We start from the raw sequence: 15,733 nt of genomic DNA, 5'->3' as shown, positions 1-15,733 counted from the left end.
GCACTGCATAAATATTTTAGATGTGATACTACTTACATTACAGAGAAGATATACTGATTTAATTGGTGCATCTCTAGTGAGACTATGAGGTCACCCAAAACTAATGGAATTTCCCCCCTATGTGTCAGGATATTGTTGAGTATGAGATTCCATTCATGCCTATACTGTAGTTAGTTTGCATGGGTGTGCTAAACATCATGTTAGATGAGGACAGAGGCAGCTAGTTGGTACTGTAATGATAAATACAGGTAGACTTCTTTAATTTTTAAATTCTGAATTCAAGATACTGTAATTTGTCAATAATGCCTTCAGAAAATGCTCAACTTGAAATACCAGCTACGGATTTGAAATGAATTAGGTAAAGGTAAAGGTACCCCTGCCCGTACGGGCCAGTCTTGACAGACTCTAGGGTTGTGCGCCCATCTCACTTAAGAGGCCGGGGGCCAGCGCTGTCCGAAGACACTTCCGGGTCATGTGGCCAGCGTGACAAAGCTGCATCTGGCGAGCCAGCGCAGCACACGGAAACGCCATTTACCTTCCCGCCAGTAAGCGGTCCCTATTTATCTACTTGCACCTGGGGGTGCTTTCGAACTGCTAGGTTGGCAGGCGCTGGGACCGAGCAACGGGAGCGCACCCCGTCGCGGGGATTCGAACCGCCGACCTTTCGATCGGCAAGCCCTAGGCACTGAGGCTTTTACCCACAGCGCCACCTGATAAATACAGTACCTGATTTCCCACAACCCTTCAAAAAAATGTTTCTCCAGGGTCCCTTCAAGAACCACAAAACCAGTACAGTGGTACCTTGGGTTAAGATCTTAATTTGTTCTGGAGGTCTGTTCTTAACCTGAAGCACCACTTTAGCTAATGGGGCCTCCTTCTGCCGTTGCGATGCCACAGCACGATTTCTGTTCTCATCCTGAAGCAAAGTTCTTAACCCGAGGTAATATTTCTGGGTTAGCAGAGTCTGTAACCTGAAGCGTATGTAACCTGAAGCTTATGTAACCCGAGGTACCACTGTACTAATAAAATGCAGTAGTCAGCCCCACTATGTCACTATGTTCAGTTGGACTTGTTTCCAGATAAGTGTGCCTAAGACTACAGTGAGAGAATTTCTGCAACTTTAATCTCGAAAAGGGATACTAGAGGCATCGTGTTTCTTTGCACGTGTATGTAGATGTGACTACACAGTAACAAGAAATGCAGCTATTTTATATGCTAGGGTGGCTTTCTTTGAGCTGTTTATATAGCATATTCTAAGACAATAATGTATTTAAACTACAGTTGTTTAAGTGGGAACAAAACTGCTGTAAAACAGTGTCCCTAACCCAGGCAATGAATCAAAAAGATATCACAGTTGATCGTATGAAAACCCACTGAGAGGTCTGGGGAAATAAACTGGGTCCCCCTGTCAGGGGAATGAAATTTTAGAACTTAAATCAGACCTGAGATCAAACTCATCCAAAAGATCCTGGAGTTGCACAACACATTTCAGAGTGCACACACACACACACACACACACACACACACGGTGTTCATCATTGCTCTTTCTGAATGGAGAATACTGTACATGATACTCTCTTGCAGCTACAAATCATGAGGGAGATGAGATTTCATTGTATGGAAGAGCAAAACCCTCCCACCTTCTGCAGCCCACTGGCAGTGGATCTACTTGCAGGAAAAGACTGGAGCCTGCTTTGCAGAAACTTAAGGAACCCTGGTTGCCATTACTCATTTTCCCATTGAGAAAACCCTGATAAACTTGTAAATAACTCAACAATCTGCATAATAGTTTGAAAGCCAATGCCATACAGTATGATGAACAGCCTTTATTTCAAAATACCCCTGCCTTCTGTTATTAGGAAGATGCAAAAAGTGAATAGCTCAATACTGTCTATATATTGTAATTTCAGCCTTAATCCCCGGTTTTCAAATTATAAGATTCCTAAAGGTTACCAGGCATTTCTAGTAATGCATAACGTGAAGCAGGGAACAATGAAAGAAGCATGATCCTTCAGAACGGAGCAAAAGAGATCTGTGGAACCTTAAAAACAGGTTTATTGTCGCATAAGCATTGTGGACCGCAGTAGGCTTTCAGATGCCACAAAGATAATCTATTCTTGTCAGATAACACACACACACTCATATAGAATTGTGGGAGGTATTTTAAAAAAGTTAAGTCCAGGCTGCAGGAGGCCTTAAAATGTTAAGTAGCAGTAGCTGGCCTGCTAAAGCCCAAATTTATACAAACAAGGATAACGAAATAGCCCATACCAACAGAGCCAATGTTTTGCCGGAACCCATATGAACATGCCTGACAAAATGAGGACTACACTTTTCTGCATCTGATGAATCCAAGTCCTTAAGATTATTCAACAGGATGTGTTTTGTTGCAGTTTCGGGGTGTGGGTATGTGTCTGTGTGTGACAACTGCATTCTCCAGCTATGCTGTGCCCATTTAACACCTGTAGCGTGACAAAGCAACAACAACAAAAAGGCGCCCACACCAGGACTGGGGGTGGGGGGGGAAATGGGATTAAGATTCTAGTTCAGCATTTACACGATATTGGGGGGGGTGCCCCGAAACGACGGGGCTGGGAACAATGCCCCCCCCAAAATGTGAGTGAAAATGGAGGGGGATTTACCTTCCCCATATTTCGAGGGAATTGGAGGGGGTGCTTATCCCCCCCCCCCAAAAAAACCCCTCATCAAAGCCGGGGTCGCGCGCCGCCTTACTCTTCCCCCCACCCGAGGTCTCTGGGCTCCCCGGCTTCGAGGCGGGCTAAAGACCCGGCCCAGCTTGAAGCAAGGCCCTCTCCCCGGCCCGCTCCGAGGAGTTTCAACGGGGTCTACCAACTTATGCCTACTCACCGCCGGCCAACCCTGCCCGTTCCCCCTCAGGAGCGTCTCTCGCGAAGAGCATCGCCTCGCCTCGCCTCCTCGGCGGCTTCGCCTCTTTCCCCGCCCCCCTCGCCCTTCGGGCCGCTGTATCACTACTGCTATAGCTACGGGGAGCCAAGGCAACCGCTTCTCGCGATAGCTCAGGCGCGAGAGAGAGAGAGAGAGAGAGAGAGAGAGAGAGACTGTTGCCTCGGCTCGCGGACGGGGCCGGGGGGGCGGGAATGTGGCGGCGGGAAGAAAGGAACCCAAGCATCGCGAGAGCGAACGAGGCCCACCGCCGCTACTGCGGAGCGTACATAAATAATAAAGAGTTGTGGGGTTGGAAGGGATATTAAACAGCTGGTTAATAGCCAGATGCGCTGGCCCATTACGCCCCTGGGGGCGGGGTGTTTGTGGTTTGGCTGCTCGGGAGCGCCCTGTGATTTCCTTGATGTTTTTTAGTGGCCCTGGGAAGATACCAGCTCTCTATTCTGCTCTATTATAAAGGGGTGTTTTCTCAGCAAAGAATAAGCTAACAATATTCTTTTCCTTTTCTTGTGGGGGCCGACCTGATTGCATCCTCCTGATGCAATTAGCCAGCAAAGAGCTTCTCTCCTTAGCTATTGTTTTCATTTATTTATTGAATTTATATACCGCCCTATACGCGGAGGTCTCGGGACGGTTCACAGAAAAGATTGCAATATATAAAATCAAAATAATAACAATAACCCAATAACATCCGCCCCAAAAGAGCCACATTTTAAAAGGGTATATAGTAAGGTTGCCAGACGTCCCTGTTTCCTGGGGACAGTCCCCGGATTTACACATCAGTCCCCATACAAAACACATTGAACTTGAAAAGTGTCCCCGGATTCATTGGAAAAAATCTGGTAACCTTAGTATATAGGATGTCAATCAGGTCAACCAAAGGCCTGGTTAAAAAGGAATGTATTTGCCTGGCGCCTGTAGGTATAAATACAATGAATGAATAAAGATTGAATAACTGCAACATAGGATTCTACCTCAAACATCATTTCCGCCTTTGCTTTCTTAAGGCTGGCGGCGAAGGCTTGCTCTCTAATGTGCAGGTGGTCCTTCAGATCGCATTATTTTTAAATTTTGTGTATGTCTTAGGATTCTATCTCAGAAATGTATACTGGTAACATCTGTTTCCAGCAGGCCTGGTGCCCAGGGCTGAGGGGCAAACAGCAGGGATGGTGAATGATGCAGCAACAGAACTTTGCACCTGCAAACCCAAAATGCTCTGGCACTGCCATCTTACTTGTATCAGCCCCTACACCAAATGTGTGTACGTCGGGGAGAACAAGTAGATAGATGGTCAGGCCAGGAAATTCAGACGTGGGCATAGAGCTTCATTCAGCAGCAGCACACACAGACTGATCGTGATTCAGACTAGGGAGGGCAGTCTGGCAACAGTAATGGCCTGCACATCTGAACTTGGCAGCATCCAGCATGCCATCTCTTCCCAGAATGTATGCATCAGGGGCAAGTCCTGTATTATTAAGACGGGTGAGGCTTTAGCAGGGCTATTTTTCTATAAAAAAGGTGCCAGAACTCACCATGTCATGGTGCCCACCTGAGAGGTGCCGGAATTGAGTTTTGGTGATTTCCAGATGAAAAAAAAGCCATGGGTTTTAGGTGTGTAGGCTGGAGCTCTCTGCTCAGCACTGCCACCGTGGACAGACAGGCCACCCAACCTGCTTTCCTGCCCCTGAACTAATAAGCCAGGAGAATTGGGCCCGCTCTCCAGTCATAACCTGCCTTGTTGTAAACTGCCCTGTGATGTGTGCAAAGGGCGGCATATAACTCATCTAAATAAATAAACAAACGGTGCATTATGCGTCCCACAGCTGAGTGCATCAACATGCCTCAGGCTGAAAGACACGTTTGCTAGAAGAATGCCAGGTGTGTTCTCTTGTCGACCTCTGAAGAGGATTGCTGTAGTTATGAGGCTGATAACCTTAAATCTGGAGAGGAAACAAAAATATTATACATACAGTGGGAAATTTGATTAAAATCTCATTTGCTCACTCACCCCCCCCCCTAAAATGGTATGTCTTTAGCAAGACGTCTATACTGCAGATTTGTTTTGTTCCCTTGATGAGTCTCCCCTGTTCTTGATGTATTTCCCACCCATATTTTTTGAACTGTGGATTATTCCTCAGGTTGAGAAATTTAAAATGGAAGGAAATAAAACACCAGAAGGTGAAAAAGCATATAACTTCAAGTACCTGGTGGTACTCATAATTTATTTACAAAATGCACTATGTTGAATACATTTCAAACATGAAAGCTCATACCAAGAACTAACTTAGTTGGTCTTTAAGGTGCTACTGGAAGGAATTTTTTTTTTTTTTTTACTATGGCAGACCAACACGGCTACCTATCTGTAACTAAAATTTTCAGGAGCACTTATCCAAATGTATTTTCCGAGTGAAGCAGTTTTAACATCCTTTCATCACCAAGTAGTGTTACCTCAGGATTGTGGGCTTTTCTTTGGTTTGGGTACTTTAATACATCTCTGTGGCAGCTAGGCCCACACAGTATCAGAAGAACAAGAAACAAATTAAATAGCTTCTAGAAAGGGCCATGGCACCTTTCATCTCACTTGTGGCCTCCCAGTGTGCAGTTTGTATACTGTATGAGGTGTCACGTGGCTGGGTGTGGGTCCACACATTATCCTGTTCTCTTTCATTTCTACATTGGCATGGCAAGAAGCAGGAAGACAGCTTTTAAATTTTAATTTTTCTTTGTTGACTTCAAAGGGAGGAAAAATATTTACACCAGCCTTTGATCTGGCCTGAAGTTGTGTCATCGTTGTCAGTAAAAATGAAGGAGCTTAGGAAAAATTGTAGCTCTGCTACATCCCCATCCTGCTTTCACCTGTTCTGCTGGTGTAACTTGGCTAGTGGGATATTATCTAGGTGGATCATATTTTTATTTCATCACCATCACACACATGAGCAACCTCTCACTTATTCATTCATACAGGCATGCAACCCATTCATTCATTCATTCATTCATTCATTCATTCATTCATTCTCTCTCCCTCTCTCCCACACATACCGCCACCAGATCCTGACGGCAATCAATAAGTTCGTCCCAAATTAATTTCCTACCTGGAGATTGCCCCGAGTCAATTTTTCCCACCTCAAAAATATTCGCCAAGATCCCTTCAATAAATTTGTTCCTCTTGGGCATATTTTACTGAGAAATAAATCACACACACAATCAGTCCTTCATGTGTGAATCTGTGCAGCAGTCGCTCCATCGGTCCCTGTTCTCGCTCTTGATCGTCTGGGGAATGAAGGGCAGCTTAATCTTTCTTCCTCCTCTGCCTTCTCCTAGGCAATGTTCAGACAGGATGATGGACCGGAAGCAGCATGTGAGCTGGGAGAGGAGCCAGATACAGCCTGGAGCCCAGTGGAGCCCTGTATTAGAGGACTGATCTATCAACGACTATTAGTTATGACAAGTGAGGCCTTGTGTGTATGTGCGGAAGACATTGTGCCTCCAGATTCTTCTCTACCAGCTATCTCTCCCGCACCCTTTATTTCTCTCTGCTGTTGCACCATGTCTCTTGGGTGCCGCTGCTGCACTTGTTATCCTTCCCTCTCCCTCCCTTCTTCCTGGATCCTCACTCACCCCACCGCTTCCTTGCCCTAATTTCTCCTACCTCCAAGATCCAGCACAATTGCTTTCTCTTCCATTGTGATTAAAAGGTGCCTTGTGCTATGTGTGGACAGCTTAGCTGACTGCCCCGTCACTTCTGCATTTGTTCCAAGCTCTCCTTTTATGCACCGTCCTAGACCAGGCATAGGCAAACTCCAGCCCTCCAGATGTTTGGGACTACGATTCCCATCATCCCTGACCACTGGTCCTGTTAGTTGGGATGATGGGAATTGTAGTCCCAAACATCTGGAGGGCTGGAGTTTGCCTATGCCTGTCTTAGATCCACCTAGTGGCCATTTCATGTGCAGTCTGGGTGGGCTGTTTGTTTCTGTTAGGGGCATGTGGCTTTCTCACTTTCGTTTTTTGGATTTTGGGAAACCGCAGAGTTTTGAGCATGCAGAGTTCCCTCTCCTGTTCACAGCGGAGGCCATTTTGCCTAGCATGCCATCAGTACATTCTGCCCAAGGTCAGTACTAGTGAAAGTGATGGCTATAGTGAATCATCCTGGTTCAGAGGCAGTACAGTACAACATTAAATATCACTTGATGGGGAGAAACAGCAGAAAAGATCTAATCCCATTAATCCCTGCTTGTGAATTTCCTGGAGGCCTCTGGTTTGGCCACTGTGGAAAGCAGGATCATGAACTTTGGTCTGATCCTGTAGAGTTCTTCTTTTTTCACCCTCTGTGAAAAGGCTCGGGTTTCTAACATTCCATTTAATTTTATTACGCTATGTTTAAAACTGTTGATTGTAAATTCAGCTGCCTTGGGTTCCTGTGTGGGGCTGAAAAGCAGGATAAAAATTATTTTATAAATAAATAGGGAGATCCTGTATCTTTTATAGCCACAGTGAATAAGCAGAGCATGAATGGTTAGGTGACATCCATTCTCCATCACCTCCAGCCCACAGAGGAAGATTGTAACTTTTTTAAAAAATGGAGGAGAGGGATTGAAGTCCATATCACATGCAGTGTGAGCCCGAGTTATATAATGTCACTGCTTAATTCTAGCTTTGTGCATGTAATTGCTCTTAACCAGTCTTCCCATATCTGGTTCCCTCCAGATGTTTCAGGCTTCAGGTCCCATCAGTTCCAGCCAATACAGCTGTATGTGTCTCAGCCCACATGCGTGTCCAGAGTGTTTGGGATCTTTTGCTAGAGTTAGGATGTCCGTTGGTAATGAATATTTGTATACCTTTAACCTGTTGTAAACGAAATCTGCCCTTATTCCCTTATGGGGTACACAAGAGCCCTTATAGAGTCCTTTGTAGGTTCTCCATCGGTAGGAGAAAATAACAGAGGCCAACCAGAGCATACTGAGAAGCAAAGCAGCTAGTAAGCCTGATCTTTATTAAAGCTGTTGCAACAGGGAGCTCCCCTCACACGCAGGAGAGAGGAGGAGGACCCAGAACAAAGGTGTGCCCGCCCTTATATAGACTTTTTAAATTGCCCACCCTCAAATTCCAGAACACCCCCAGAAACATCATACATACATCACAGAAGGGATGTAGTCCAGGACCACCTCCCCCAATACATACATTACACATACATCACAGGGGACGGTCTAAAACAGCATCCTGAGTATGTTGTTTATCTCCTGTCTGGCAGGTTACCTTGATTGCATTATCTGGGTTTTGGCCACTCTTTTGTTATTGTTGTTGTTGTTTAGTCATTTAGTCGTGTCTGACTCTTCGTGACCCCATGGACCAGAGCACGCCAGGCACTTCTGTCTTCCACTGCCTCCCGCAGTTTGGTCAAACTCATGCTGGTAGCTTCGAGAACACTGTCCAACCATCTCGTCCTCTGCCGTTATTATAACAACTTAATTCCTGAATCCAGGTCACAGGCTCACCCTATTCACACCTTAAATGTGCCCTTAAGGCAGGATTTGTGAGCACAGAGACAATGGGGAGGTTTTTTTCATTTCCTCTCTCCTTGCAGAGAAACATTTGGTCAGTTTGGGAGAGTCAAAATGGTTTCAGGACTGTCTTCCTGTACTGTTTCAGGCATGTAGTTTATGTATTTATGTATGTGTTTGCTTTGTACATTTAATTTATATACCTGTGTCCTTAAATTCTTATAACAAACCTTACGCCCACAATAAGTCCTTACACAAAATGAATAAAGAAAGCTTGGTTAATAAACCATTTGATATAATAATATCAAATGAAAGGGACAGAATATATAAATGCTGCTTCAGACAGCAAAATTACAAAGTAAGCAGGCAGCAAATCCTATAATACAGACACACCTTCAGCTAAAGAGTGAAAGAATCTCTACTATTCTCGTAAGCCTACAGGAGTGTGGCAATTTTGCTACAGAACTCACACTAATAGAAAGATGAGAAGAAGAGGAAGGAAAGGGTATATCTGTCCTTAAGCGGGTGTTGGGATTCCTTGAGAATCCTGCATAAATTCTTTGTGGGAGCTAGGAGAGCTAACTAAGTGTTATGTACTGAGTTGAATAGGATCCAAACTGCAGCAGTCTGATTGGTCCTAGAACAATAGGATTCAGAATGCAGCAGTCTGATTGGTCCTAGAACAATGCAGCAGTATGATTGGTTGGCAGGAACCACCCAATCATGCTCCAGATAGCAGTGAATCCACAACCTGATTGGCTTACAGTAGAATTCCGGAATTAGCCAATCATGTGCAGCCCATTGTGTAAATAATGTATATAAAGCAGATACCTTGAGGGGACTTTCATTCATTCCTCCTCACCACTATGAGCTGAATAAAGAGCATGAAATCACTTTGCGACTCTGAGTATATTTCACTAAGCATTCAAAATCTAGTGTTTTTTGTACTGTTTTTAGTTGGTGCATTCCAAAGGAGAATGCAGTGGGCTTTGAGATTAGCAAGTCCTATAATTTCCACCGCTTTACACTGCTATTGAAACTTATCCCAGAGTTTCCTGCTTCCTTCCCAACTTTGCCCATCTTGGTTAATTAACAGTTGAAAGAACAGGGTTCTAGCGATGGATTGACAAAACTGGCCATTCCTGTCCGCCTCCTTTCTCAAAATTATCCCACTATGATCTTGATAGGTATCCATTCAAGTGGTAAGTAAATTTTAATGGTAGCTAGATTTACATGTGCTGACCTTTATGCAAAGTATTAGAAGCTCAGGGTGTTTCTAAATGCCTTCCAGGACATGTTTTTGAGATCAGACTGGTTGCCTGAGTCAGTTACTTATGACCTACAGCAGTTCTTTTTTCTGGGGGGACACAGGGGTAAACATACCCCTGAACATTTTGTGAATCTAAGTTTGGCCTCATTGAGGGGCAGTATTTCAATATGAGTAGGAAAATGAGAGTACTGATAAACATTTTTGTTAGACAAAAAAGCACTGATCTACAGTAATAAACCATAGAAAAAGTTCAGATTGACACACACACATATTCACAGATGTCCATGTGGAGGCCACCAGTTTCAGGAAGGTTGCCCGTGGTGGAGCCTCTCAATGCAGAGCAGCAATGGTTGTTTTCAGAAGTAATGATTAAATGGGTTTTGCATTTATCCTCATACGCAATTAGAATATATAATCTCAAATAGATGATTTAAATGTAGCTGCCGTCTACTTTCAACCTTGCATGCAGGACTAAAGAGGCTCAGTGGCGCTTGTGAGATTGCCATAGGAGTCTTCTCCAGCACAAGCTGCCTCTGTTCTGCTGGCCTAGGCAGATCTTTCAAAACCCCAGGACTGGTATGTTACTTCCCCAAGGAAGGATTCCTCGCCTGCCTCACAGGTGAACCCAGATCAGAGTGCAATCGTGGATCACTTCTGCTTTTGAGCTCCCCCTGTACACAAATGTACAAGAACGTTGCTGCAGATGGAGTTGGATTGAAGGATAACTTACCAAAAGTTCTGTTGTTGTTTAGTCGTTTAGTCGTGTCCGACTCTTCGTGACCCCATGGACCAGAGCACGCCAGGCACTCCTATCTTCCACTGCCTCCCGCAGTTTGGTCAGGCTCATGTTTGTAGCTTCGAGAACACTGTCCAACCATCTCGCCCTCTGTCGTCCCCTTCTCCTTGTGCCCTCCATCTTTCCCAACATCAGGGTCTTTTCCAGGGAGTCTTCTCTTCTCTTGAGGTGGCCAAAGTATTGGATCCTCAGCTTCAGGATCTGTCCTTCCAGTGAGCAGTCAGGGCTGATTTCCTTCAGAATGGAGAGATTTGATCTTCTTGCAGTCCATGGGACTCTCAAGAGTCTCCTCCAGCACCATAATTCAAAAGCATCAATTCTTCGGCGATCAGCCTTCTTGATGGTCCAGCTCTCACTTCCATACATCACTACTGGGAAAACCATGGCTTTAACTATTCGGACCTTTGTTGGCAAAAGTTCTGTATATGCATGCAATGCTTAAATTAGAAGGATATGCAGATCCCAAGAATGACCAGAGGTAGATCAGCTTGAAGAATGGCATTTTATTTATTTTTCTTCTGTTTCAGCTGTTTATGAAATACTATCATGAAAACAAGAATTAAATTCTAGAAATTCTAGAATATTTCTATTGTGGCTGCTGGACTTGCTGGGCATGGTTTGGATTGATATGGGTAGTGCTGCAAAGTATTCTGTTTTGTATTGTGCTTATTAGTTAATAAATAATCAGTGAAGCCTACAGGGGGCAGTCTAAGCCTCATCCAGCTATCTTTTGCTTACTGATTTTGATAGGGCTGGGATTTTTAGTATCTGCAATATGTTTTAACTGCAACACCAAGTTATTTTTTTTTTTAAAGTATATATGTTTATCTGAAAACTACAAGGAGATGCACATATTTTTCAAAAGATTTGCCTCTTCACCACAAGAGTCACTCATTTCTCTAAGTCATCGTGTCTGTGTACTGACCCGTTCAGAAACTGAAGGTGCCGTGGAGGCGATGCCTTGAGATTCTCTGCGGGACCCAAAATAATTAAGGCAAACACTTAACAAGAAGAAATAGAATAAAGCCCCGAGTCTGCACTTGCTTCAGGGCTACTGGAAGATGCTTGTGTGCTTCCAGTAGAATGTGGAAGTAATTACTCATCCAATATGCACTGTGGAATTTGGCCGAGGTGCTGTGTAACTGAATTTGTGTGGCAACTGTGAGCAGTCTGACTTGTTCTGCTAAAATCCTTTCCAGAGCTTGTGGGTGTTCCATACTCCACAGGTCTACCAAAATAAACACTATTTTTGCCTGCCTTTGCCTTCCTACACATGAATAAGAACTAAAACATAAAAAGGTAAAGGACCCCTGGATGGTTAAGTCCAGTCAAAGGCGACTATGGGGTTGTCGCGCTCATCTCGCTTACAGGCCGAGGGAGCTGTCGTTTATCCACAGATAGCTTTCCGAGTCATGTGGCCAGCGTGACTAAACTTTTTCTGGTGCAACAGAACACTGACAGAAGCCAGAGTGCACGGAAACAGCATTTACCTTCCCACCACAGCGCTACCTATTTATCTACTTGCACTGGTGTGCTTTCGAAATGCTAGGTTGGCAGAAGCTGGGACAGAGCAACAAGAGCTCACCCCACCGCGGGGATTCAAACCGTCGACCTTCCGATCGGCAAGCCCAATAGGCTCAATGGCTTAGAACAGTGTTCCCCAACCTTGGGTCTCCAGCTGTTTTTGGACTACAACTCCCATCACCCCTTGCTAACAAGACCAGTGGTCAGGAATGATGGGAATTGCAGTCCGAAAACAGCTGGAGACCCAAGGTTGGGGAACACTGGCTTAGACCACAGCGCCACCCGCATCACGACGTTTCTGTGCTTTGAAGTTTCAATGCATGGAAGACATTAGCTCAATCCCTGTTTCTGTGTAAGGCAAACACAGCAGGCCTTTCAGATATAATTGATGAAAGGTGCTTTCAAGCTGCCCAACTCCTTTCAAGGAACAGAACTAGGTTCAAGAGTAAGGATATAAGAATGTAAGAAGGACCCTGCTGGATCAGACCAAAGACGCATCTGGACCAGCATCCTGCTCTTACAGTGACCAACCTGATGCTTATGGGGAGCCGACAAGCAGGACTGAGGGAAACATCACTTTCCCCACTCATAATTTCCGACAACTGATATTCAGAAGAGTTACAACATAGTCACAATGACAAGAAATCCCACGTTGAGAATCTGCTTTAACAGGGTGACTGTAACATGATGCAGTTTGCTAAATAAAACAGTTTTCTTGTCTTAATGTGTATACCATGCCTCAGCAAAGCTCCCAGGGTGGTTTACAAAAGCACAAAACATTGAAATAAAATAAATTGCATGTTAAAATCCCAAAACACACTTGATTGGTCTGAATTTCTTACATAAGTAGTCTAGAAACCCATTTTGGGGAGAACTATGCATTATCTAATTTATGCTCTGTTTCTTCCCAATAAGTTTAGTTTAATGACAGTACTGAACTTTTCCAACCCATCTTCCAGCATGAATTGTCTCACATGCCCGCCTCTCTGTTTCTTTGTGCAATGCCTCTGGACTCATTGATAAATAACACAAGATATTCTCTCTTCAGCCGTAGGACCAAGCAGGCAGCGTGGCTTCTTAGGATACCATTCTTCTCCAGTACTGCACTTTCACACTCTAGCAGAGAAGGTACTGCCGTACATGCAGACTTGGCAAGCATACTGCGTTGGGCAGTAGCCAGTGCATAATAGATCTAATTTACCACCCTGTTACCTTTGAATCCTATGAGTAAGCATACTGCTTAGGCACCTTAGTAATTGCCAACTGATGTTTTTTTCCAACATATAAGCTTCTGAAGCTTATGGGACTAGCAACTTAGTCCTAACTATGTCTACACAGAATTGAATCCAGCCAAATTCACTGGAACTTACTCCCAGTTACATGTGTCGATACTGAGTGACTCCTTGAGTTTTTAGGCAACAACACAGGGATGGAAGAATAAGGGTCCTAATAGATGAAAAATGAAATAGGGTGTTGGGAGGGTAAGCAAAAACAGGCTGCTTTCTCTTTCTTTGGAGAAGGCAAAGCATGCAACATGGCATTATTGCAATGTCTTCCTTCTTCTTTGGCGATCACTCGTTGTTATGTACTGAAGTTCTCACCCTGGGCCAGCAGGGGGATACTGTAGATAGTTATGCAAATGAAGGATAGAAAGTGACATTCAGTGATTGGATAGTTTGTATGCAAATGAAGGATCGAAAGTGACGTTCAGTGATTGGATAGTGTTAGAAAGTTGCTACAGTTACGTTGTTCTGGAGCTCTATATAAGCAGGCTGACTGAGCTCTTCAGTTCAGTTCTGTTCCAGCTTACAAATAAAGAGCTGCTTTGGAAGAATCGCTGTGTCGTCTGATATGTTCGCCCACAACTTAACACTCGTAGCCGAGTAAGATGGTCTTCCATGAATATGGTCTTAACAGTGTGTCCGTAGATGACTGTGGAGGCCAATTCTGGATCTGCACGTCCTTCCACAATGGGGACATAGGTTTCTGGGCAGGAGTTGATCATGGTGAGGGTTTGCCAAATGTGGGGTAGCGATGGCTGCACAAATGCTGCTTAATATTCACTTACATCTGACTGCACTAAGCACGGGATTCCATGAAAAAGGTCAATTAATTTGTAACGTTTTGAAGTGCAGCCAGCATACCTGGGGAATTTCCAGTCTCCCATCTCAGTGTGATTTTTATATCATTCACAGGAAGTGAGGCTCCAAGGCAAGTGGTTGCATGCTATTACCACTGAACAGGAACTGAGAGGTGTATTGAGTAAAGTCTGAAATCCCAGCTAGGATACGATGACTCTTGGTCAGATCCAAATTTGCACTCTGCCTCGGTACTGTATTGTGTTTCTGGCTTGCTTGTGAGGCACATGACACAGGCCCCCAACCTGAAGTAATACTGCAACTACTGACCCTTTATTTCAGGATTCTGCAGCCTACTTTTATGGTGACTTTGTGGAGTTGTTGCTTTTTTCTTCTGCAGTTCAGGTCACGTCAACCACCTGCATGACATTAATACAGTTACGGATAGGAGTGGTGTCAGTCCTGGAAAACCAGCTAGGTACCCTTTTCCCTCACCTTCTGCCCCCACACCATATTTGGGTTCCTGTTTCTTGGGCATGCTTCCTGGTGTGCTTGCACACAGCTTATGTGGCAGTTAGGTGATGTCAGGATTCCCCCCCTCCCCATGTTCCTTCTGATTTGTTTGCAGGTTGACTATATGACAATGAAGATTCATCCTGATTTCCTTTTATAAGTGGTTATACATCTTCCCATTAATCAATCATTTCCCCCACACTTTTTAGTGCATTATCCATCACTTTCCTAACAGCAAAAAGTTTGGTGCTATTTAAAGTAGATTTCTTGTGTCAGACTACTTGAGTTTTTTTTGGGGGGGGGGGGGATAAATCCCCAGTACAGTGGTACCTCTGGTTACATACTTAATTCGTTCCAGAGGTTCGTTCTTAATCTGAAACTGTTCTTAACCTGAAGCACCATTTTAGCTAATGGGGCCTCCCGCTGCTGCCGTGCGATTTCTGTTCTCATCCTGAAGCAAAGTTCTTAACCCGAGGTACTATTTCTGGCTTAGCGGAGTCTGTAACCTCAAGCGTATGTAACCCGAGGTACCACTGTATTCAACCAATTTCCTTTTTGCAAAATAGGCAGCTTGAAATTGACTTGTAACCTTTAATCTCAGCTGGATGGTTCTAGGAATGAAGTTTTAGTTTTCTTTTAGTTCTCAATAAGCAAACGGCTATATATTTTTTTTAAATGAGCGGCAATTGCATTTGTAAAACAACAACAACAACAACCTAGTACAGCAATACCTTGCAACTGTAAGGGGCTGCAGTGTGGATCCAGCCATTACGTGGAAGAGCCTTTAGACTGTGGCTGGTCAAACAGGAAGTTGATGAGTAAAAGGTTTAAATTTCTTCTTGGACTGCTAAGCAGATGAGCAGCATAATTCCACAAGACCTGCGCAACTTCAAAAGCTACCTATTGGCAGTTGATGCGCAATTGAACTGGTTGTTGGTGCCAGTCCCATTGGTGCATCCTGACATGCCAGAGCCACAAATATATTTGGCAACCTTGGATCATGGCAAAGCTGAATGGTAGTTCTTTGTGCCCTCTTAGATTCCCCCCACCCTCACAATGTAAAGTAGGATGTGGATGTTTTAAATAAACTGTGAACATGAAACAAAGATTAGAGAGTCTTGTCTTC

The 15,733-nt window shown here is 44.3% G+C and overlaps 1 protein-coding gene across 7 annotated transcripts in view; it reads right to left on the bottom strand.

The window, feature by feature from the left end:
* Positions 1 to 3,134, bottom strand: part of USP54 (ubiquitin specific peptidase 54) — a 99,928-nt gene extending 96,794 nt beyond the window's left edge. For 2 of the 7 annotated variants that reach the window (XM_083615495.1, XM_083615500.1), the window contains exon 1: positions 2,869 to 3,009. The gene's annotated coding sequence lies outside the window, so the exon portion shown is untranslated. Of the gene's footprint in view, positions 1 to 2,271; positions 2,463 to 2,868 lie in introns of all 7 variants that reach the window. The other 5 variants (XM_083615499.1, XM_083615492.1, XM_083615494.1 and 2 more) reach the window with 5 other exon arrangements.
* Positions 3,135 to 15,733: the final 12,599 nt, after the last annotated feature.

Source organism: Podarcis filfolensis, assembly GCF_964270895.1.
Source record: "Podarcis filfolensis genome assembly, chromosome: 5".
Lineage (NCBI taxonomy): Eukaryota > Metazoa > Chordata > Lepidosauria > Squamata > Lacertidae > Podarcis > Podarcis filfolensis.
This window is presented reverse-complemented; position numbering and strand designations above follow the sequence as displayed.